This window comes from Equus caballus, unplaced genomic scaffold, assembly GCF_041296265.1.
Source record: "Equus caballus isolate H_3958 breed thoroughbred unplaced genomic scaffold, TB-T2T unassigned-0001568, whole genome shotgun sequence".
Classification (NCBI taxonomy): Eukaryota; Metazoa; Chordata; class Mammalia; order Perissodactyla; family Equidae; genus Equus; species Equus caballus.
Genome location: NW_027222179.1, coordinates 1 through 7500, shown reverse-complemented (window position 1 = coordinate 7500; position 7500 = coordinate 1). Strand labels below are relative to the sequence as shown.

At 60.3% G+C, this 7500-nt stretch overlaps 1 long non-coding RNA gene across 1 annotated transcript in view; it reads left to right on the top strand.

Moving 5' to 3' along the window:
* Positions 1-836, top strand: part of LOC138922597 (uncharacterized) — a 1432-nt gene extending 596 nt beyond the window's left edge. The window contains exons 1-2 of the long non-coding RNA XR_011435721.1: positions 1-382; positions 698-836. The exon at positions 1-382 is cut by the window's left edge and continues 596 nt beyond it. This is a non-coding gene — a long non-coding RNA (uncharacterized lncRNA). The remainder of the gene's footprint in view (positions 383-697) is intronic.
* Positions 837-7500: the final 6664 nt, after the last annotated feature.

Genomic DNA, 7500 nt, shown 5'->3' with positions numbered 1-7500 from the left:
GCCGCCCGAGGACCGCTCGCACCGGCCCGAGGGAGGGAGCCCCGGCAGGCAGGACGCCTCCGGTGAAATGGCCAAGTCGACCGCGCGACCCACAACCCGCCCGACTGGGGGCGAGAAGGCGCATGGAGGAGGACTCCGTCCCCTAGTCGGCAGACGGCCCTGGGACAGGGACGTTCGCCAAAACCTCCCCAAGGCCGCTTTCCGTGACCGAGTCGGCCTCCCCGCCTGTACTCGTCCCGGCCCGAGAAACGAGACGCGGGGTGGATCGGGACCAGGCGACGCACCAGGCCGGCCGGCGCTGCATCCTCCCTCCCCCGACCTGACCTGACCTGGACGAACGCCTCCCCATCGCCCGCCCCCGCGAGGCTGATCCGTCCGGCCGGTGAGGAGGCCGCTTGTCGGGCGCCACCGGCTGCCCGGCATCCTCTTATATAGTGTTCGAGGAGGTCGACCAGGTGGCCCGGCCGGGATGGGGGGGGGGGGGGGGTGCGGGGGGTGGTGTCCCGGGCGGCGGGGGGCGGGGGGGTAGGAGTGGAGAGGGAAAGGTGGGCGGGGCGAATGCCGGGGGGGGGGGGGGGGGCGGGGGTCGGCGCGGGGCGGGGCGGGGCGGGAGTTGGGGATGGGGGAGGGGCGGGAGGCCGTCTGGACATGGAGGGTCGGAAGAGCGGTGGTGACAATGATTTTCATTATCATTTAGAAAGAAGAACGTGGACTTCTTTAGAGGAGTCCTTTGAATAGCTTCTCCATTTAGTTAACATACATCCAAATGGAGGTCGGGAAACTTGGGTCCTGTTAACATATGGATGGAAGTGGAAAGAACTATCGCGATGACCGTCCTTGTGTTTCTTTTATTTTTTCTTTCTTCCTTCTCCCCAAAGCCGCCCCCCCCCACCCCCGCCCCGCCCCGCCCCGCCCCGTCCCGTCCCGTCCCGTCCATCCATAGTTGTAGGTTCCAGTGGTAGGTCTTTCGGGTTTCTGCTATGTGGGCTTGAAGGGCGATGCTGGGTCTGGGGCTGCGCCCAGGATCCGAACCGGTGAAAACCTGGGCCGTCGAAGCCGGGGGTCGGGGTGGGGGCGCGTACTTGACCGCTCGTCCACGGGCTCGGCCCCCGGCCCTTGTTTTCTAGGGAGAGAGACAGAGAGACCCGATCCATTTTCTCTTGGCCTCTAAAGCGTGTGTGTGGTCGAAAGGCGACGGAGAGAGGGGTTCTGGTCCAGAAAGCCCCGACCGCGCCGCCGCGGGGATCGGTCGGTCCCGCCCGAACCGTCCGAGTCGGAAAGGAACGGACAGCTTTCCTCCTTTGGGCCCCTGACTTGGGACCAACAGGGGAAGAGAAACAGGCCTCTCTCCCTCACACCCTGGCCCCTTCCCCCAGGACGCCCTCCTTCTAGTCAGCCCGCCTCTGGCTTTTCCACACGCCGACGACCGCTCGTCGGCATGGACCCACCTTCCTTGGGGGACACCACCACACGACTCTCCCACTCGTCTGCCTGCCTTTCGTTGGCGTCGCTGCCAAAGGCGAGGGGTAGGGGTGGCGGTGGCAGGGACGGCAGGGGCCCAGCGGCTCTCTGGAGGGTGAGGAAGTCTTGCTGGTTCTCCTAGGTCGGTGATCTTTCTCGATCTCCACACACATTCTTCGTTTGGGGAGCCAAGAGACGCCCTCTGAGGAATCCCTATGGCCAGGGTCGATCACTTACTCGCTCACTGCCTCGGCCTCGGCCTTGGCCTCTGTCCACCTTGTCTCTCTCCCTCCCTCCCTCCCTCGTCGGTCTCTGTGTGTGGACGTCTAGGTGGAGGCGAGGCAGGGAGGCCATCCACCCACCCACCCACCTCGTGGTTTACCACACGCTCTACACGGAGGTAGAATTCCCATCCCACCGAATCCATCCTTTCCACGGGGCACAAGCCAGTGGCCTTCGGGAGTCTCCCTCCCCAAGGTGGCGCATCCGTCACGGCTATCTATTTCCAGAAGGTTTCCGTTTCCATCCCCTCCCTCCGAAAGAAAAAACGGCCCCACTCCCGGATCTGCCTCACCACGACCACCACCACCGCCGCCATCTGCTGTCGCCCTCTAGGGTTGGACCGTTCTAGCTCTCTCCTCTGTGTGGAATCGCAACGTAGGTCGCCTTGGATGTCTGGCACCTCTCACTTAGCAGAAGGTTTTGGAGGCTCAGGCTGGGCCACGCTTTGGCCCGGGTCAGTGTTCCGTTCCTCCGGACGGCTTCCTCGTTTTCCACGAGAAGGAGCCGTGAAGACGGAAAGGAAGGGCGGATGGATGGCTTCTCCCGTGCTACCGAGTCCCTCTCCCCTTTTCCCCAAAGCGTGAGGGGCGGTCGACAGGATCTTCTCTGATGACAAAAGTCAGAGGCACCCCGGGTCAGACACCGTGCGAGGCGTTGGTGTGTTCTCGAGACGAGAACACGTCCCCGTCAGCGTTTCCTGTCGTTCTCGTTCCGAAAGGATTCACGCGCCACCCCGTCTCCCTCAAGGTCTTAGGGCTGTCGTGCTCCGCAGCCGTCACGTGTCGTGGATCCTGGGCACCACCACGCCACCCCGCCCCCGCCCCCCCGCCATAGCTGTCGATCGCTACGTGGCACGCCTACGTTTGCCCAAAAGAGCAGTCCGATGGACAGCGTGGGTGCTTTTCCCAGCAGGCAGGCAGGTGAGAGTCACCCCTCTAGAAGGTTTCCAAGCCCCGTTCCATTCTCAGAGGCAGCTCCTTTGGCCATCAAGGAGGCAGGCGATGGGGGTGGGGGTGGGGATGGGGATGGGGCCGGGGCCTCTGTCCCTCTGTCGCGGTAGAAATGATTGGGAAAGGAGGGACGATGGGCGTAGGTCAACCATCCTGGGCGGTGGTGCTTTGGGAGCTTTTTCTAGAAGAAGGAGCGAACGGCCTTCCCTGGGAAGGGAGGAAACCAGAGGAGGTCCCCCTCAGACCGACCTGACACGAGAAGGACACTCTCTCTCTCTCTCCCTTTTCTTCCTGACTTGAAATCAGGAGACAAAACTCCCCTGCCAAAGGGGCCCTCCCGAAACGGGGAGTGAGGAAGACCTCCTTCTCTTCACGGCTGAAGTTCTCCCTGCCTTTCCTGGACGGGAAGGATAGCACCTACGCCCGCTGCCGTCGGCGACTTTTAGTCCACCTGGAGAGGAAGAAATTCTTTCCCGTGGCCGAACCCTGGCGGTTCGTTCGTGCTGCAGAGGACGTGGCCCTCTCTGACACACCCAGGAACCTCCTCGCTCCGGGTCGCTCCGGGTCGAGGAGAGGGAGTTCTGTTCTGTGGTTTAGAATGGTGCTTAAAAAGGGACATCGCTTACAAAGGGTCCTCGTCCCCCTTCCTAAACGGACGGCTCGGCTCGGAGGCGTGAGATACGTTTCGCATCCTCCTCGTCGTCTTCACTCAAAGTTTTATTGGAGTTTTGAAGATTTTATTTTTTGTCTTTCCTTTTTCTCCCCAAAGCCCCCCGGTACATAGTTGTGTGTTCTTCGTTGTGGGTCCTTCTAGCGGTGGCATGTGGGACGCCGCCTCAGCGTGGTTTGATGAGCAGTGCCGTGTCCGCGCCCGGGATCCGAACCGACGAAACACTGGGCCGCCTGCAGCGGAGCGCGCGAACTTAACCACTCGGCCACGGGGCCAGCCCCTTACTGGATTTTTAAAACAACTCCGGGGGCCGGCCCGGTGGCGCAGCGGTGAAGTTCGCACGTTCCGCTCCGCCGGCCCCGGGTTCGCCGGTCCGGATCCCGGGCGCAGGACCCAGCACCGCTTGGCGAGACACTCTATGGCAGGCATCCCACCTGGAAAGTAGAGGGGGATGGGCACGGATGTCAGCTCAGGGCCAGTCTTCCTCGGCCGACAGAGGAGGATTGGCGGCAGATGTTCGCTCAGGGCTCATCTTCCTCAAAAATAAAATAATAAATCGATTCGATAAAATATCAAATAACACAACCGCGGGATCACGACTTAGAGTCACCATTGGCCCGATGATGCCACTCCCCACCCCCCCCACACCCCTACCCCCCACCATTTGGAGGTGCCGTCAGTGGGATTCGTTCCTGTTTGTCCATCTTTCTTCCTCTTTTTTTTTTTTTTTTTTTAAAGACCGGCACCCGAGCTCATTGCCAATCTTATCTTTTCTTTTTATTCCTCCTCCTTCTTCTTCTTCTCCCCAGAGCACCCCAGTACCTAGTTGTATATTCTCTTTGAGGGTCCCTCTGGTTCTGCCGTGTGGGACGCCACCTCAGCGTGGCTTGATGAGCGGTACCGTGTCCGAGCCCAGGATCCGAACCTTTGAAGCCCCGGGCCGCTGAAGCGGAGCGTGCAAACTCAACCGCTCGGCCACGGGGTCAGCCCCTTCAGAGGAGGAGGAGGAGGAGGAGGAGGAGGAGGAGGAGGAGGAGGAGGAGGCAGGCGCTGTGTGAAGTCGCCAGTGAGTCTGTGGAAAGAGACGGAGGATTTCCCATGGGAAGCTGGGGCGGGGGACACGGACCAATGTCGTGCGAACTTGAAGGTGAATGATCAAAAAACCCACACACGCCTAGAGCAGCGGGTTGCCAGTTAGGAGTTTGCTTGCCGGGCCCATAACGCAGGGCTCATCGATGAGCCAAACCGTCCGTGATCCTCAAGCAGTCTAGTAGGGTTAGAGAAAGGAGGGGGGCACTCTTTCTGCCCCAGACGAGGCGAGTTTCTCAGACAGCCACCCTGCCCCAACATCTTCCCTCCCTGCCTCCCGGCCCTTGGCGGACTGCGGCCTAAGGGTGGGGGAATTGAAGAAAGCCGTTCAATGGAAAAGAGCCCGAGGCCATGGGAGAGAGCTTCCTGCACTTGAATGAAGCCCTGACACCAGGCCCGTCGGAATGAATGGGCCTGACCTCCCCTCCCCCCTCCCCCCTCCCAGGCTGGCGAGTCCCACCGACTCGACTCGGCAGTGGAAGGCTAGGGGTTTCCTCCGAAATGGTGAACCGGCCCCCTTGTCCACAGGAAAACCACACACGGCTACAGCCTAGGCAGGATCTCGGGCCAAGTCGTCAGGGTGGCAAGATGATGGTGGATGAGAGGAAACTTGTTCTGGGACCGCCCCGCCCCCCCCATCGCCTCTCTGGCTGACAAGAGGGCTGGGGAGCGGTGAGGGTCAGGGGGAGAGTGGGGGCGGGGCCGGGACAGGGACCACCGGGCAGTAGGACGGGAGTAGCCCTGAGGCCTGCCTGCCTGCCTGCCTGCCTGCTTCCTTCCCTGCCGGCGCAGGGCTGAGAGAGGCACGGGGCACGCTGGCTCCTGCCCCTTCACTCATTCGGGAAGCCTTCTGTTGTTGCTCCTGAGGTGCCGGCTGCGGTGACAGACAGAGCAAAACTCCTCTCTCTGTCTATTTCTTCAAAGGCCCGAGTCTGAGCTACGACAGATTCCCCTGTGGCTCGACCCGCAACCTCCCATCCTGCCAGACCAGACCCCTTGTCCAAAACCTCCACTGGAGGAGCTCTTTCACCTGACCCGGAAAGGAAACACCAGCCCTGCCTCAGCCTCACACCCACCACCACCACCACCACCACAACCATCCCCCCCCGCCCCACTCTCCTCCGGACCCAGATACCTAACAGAGAGAACAAAAATCCAAAAATCCTGCTGCTCTCCTTCTACCGCCTCCACTTTAGAAGAGTCGGTCTCCCCCGAACACCTCAGACTCTGTGACTTCCCGCGGCCTCCCTTTCCCCGTCCCCATGCTCTCCCCGGACGGGCCCCATCTTACACTCGAACGACAGCTCCACCGCTCGGGGCAGCTAGACACGATGTCCCAAAGTGGCCCAGACGGTAGCCTGGTCGATTCCAAAGGACCCACACACGCAGTCGGCCATAAACGTGGTGTGGAGATCGTGGACGTTCGCGGGCCTCTGATGAAATTGCTGCTCCGGGGACCCCGGCGTCTAGGACCCGTCTTCTCCATGTTCTTCACACTGTTGCTCCTGGGCCGGTTATTCTCTTCCCTCTCGCTGACCTTAACGTTTTGTCTCTGCCATTGAATTTTTTTTTTAAAGATTTTATTTTTTCCTTTTTCTCCCCAAAGCCCCCCGGTACATAGTTGTGTATTCTTCGTTGTGGGTTCTTCTAGTTGTGGCATGTGGGACGCTGCCTCAGCGTGGTCTGATGAACAGTGCCATGTCCGCGCCCAGGATTCGAACCCACGAAACACTGGGCCGCCTGCAGCGGAGCGTGCGAACTTAACCACTCGGCCACGGGGCCAGCCCCCTCTGCCATTGAATTTTGACTGTGCGAATGTGACTTGCCGCTGTAGGGCTGCGTGGATCTCTCAGGCATCCTGCTGTGCCATGCGGGGGGGGGGGGAATCCTTGGTGGGTGGGTCGATAGACGTCCCTTTGGTTGTCCCCTGGAGGGGAGAGACAGAGGGGACGACTCAATCCACCACGAACGCTGATGTCGCTCCGATAAACCTGTAGCGGTGATTCTAGTTTATGGCCCGTGTCCTGAAAAGAACTTCCCGAAGGGCCAGCCCGGCGGCACAGCAGTTAAGTTCGCACGTTCCGTTTTGTCGGCCAGGGGTTCGCCGGTTCGGATCCGGGGTGCGGACGTGGCGCCGCTTGGTGAGCCACGCTGTGGTTGGCGTCCCGCCTATCAACGGGAGGAGGATGGGCACGGATGTTAGCTCGGGACCACTCTCCCGGGGCAAAAAGAGGAGAATTGGCAGCAGGTGTCAGCTCGGGGCTCGTCTTCCTCGAAAAATAAATTAATTAAATAAATAAAAACAACTTCCCAAACCTCTCTGATAACTTGAAGCTTTGAAGTTTTGCGAGGTGAAATCAGGTGATAAAAAAGTCCACGGACGGGGGCAGCCCCGTGGCCGAGTGGTTAAGTTCACACGCTCCCCTTCGGCGGCCCAGGGTTTTGCCCGTTCAGATCCCAGGCACGGACACGGCACCGCTCGTCGGGCCGTGTGGAGGCGGCGTCCCACATGCCACAACTAGAACGGCCCTCAACTAAGATAGACAACTATGTCATGGGGGGGATTTGGGGAGAAAAATCGCGGGGGGGGGGGAAACAAAAACGGAAGATTGGCAACAGTCGTTAGCTCGGGTGCCAAACTTAAGACAAAAACAATTTCCTTGACGATGTAGATCATTTCCGAGTAAGATAGAACCTGAGACGTGAGTGGCTAAATAGAAGTTTATCTACTTTGGGTTTGTGAGGATACGGAAACGAAAAGACCTTTGGGTCTATCGAGGAACACGTCTCGTGCTTTATTAAAAGCTTTGACAGGGGACGGCGGCACGGCGGCATAGTGGTTAAGCTCCTGCACTCAGCTTCGGCAGCCTGGGGTCCTCGGGTTCAGATCCCGGGCGTGGACCTCCACCGCTCCTCACTCCGGGCTGTGGTGGCATCCCGTCCGCAAGATCAAGGAAGTGGGGCGCAGGTGTTACCTCGGGCCCGCTCTCCCTCAAGCAGAAAGAAGAGGAAGATTGGCAACAGGCGTCAGCTCTGTGAGGGCCGATC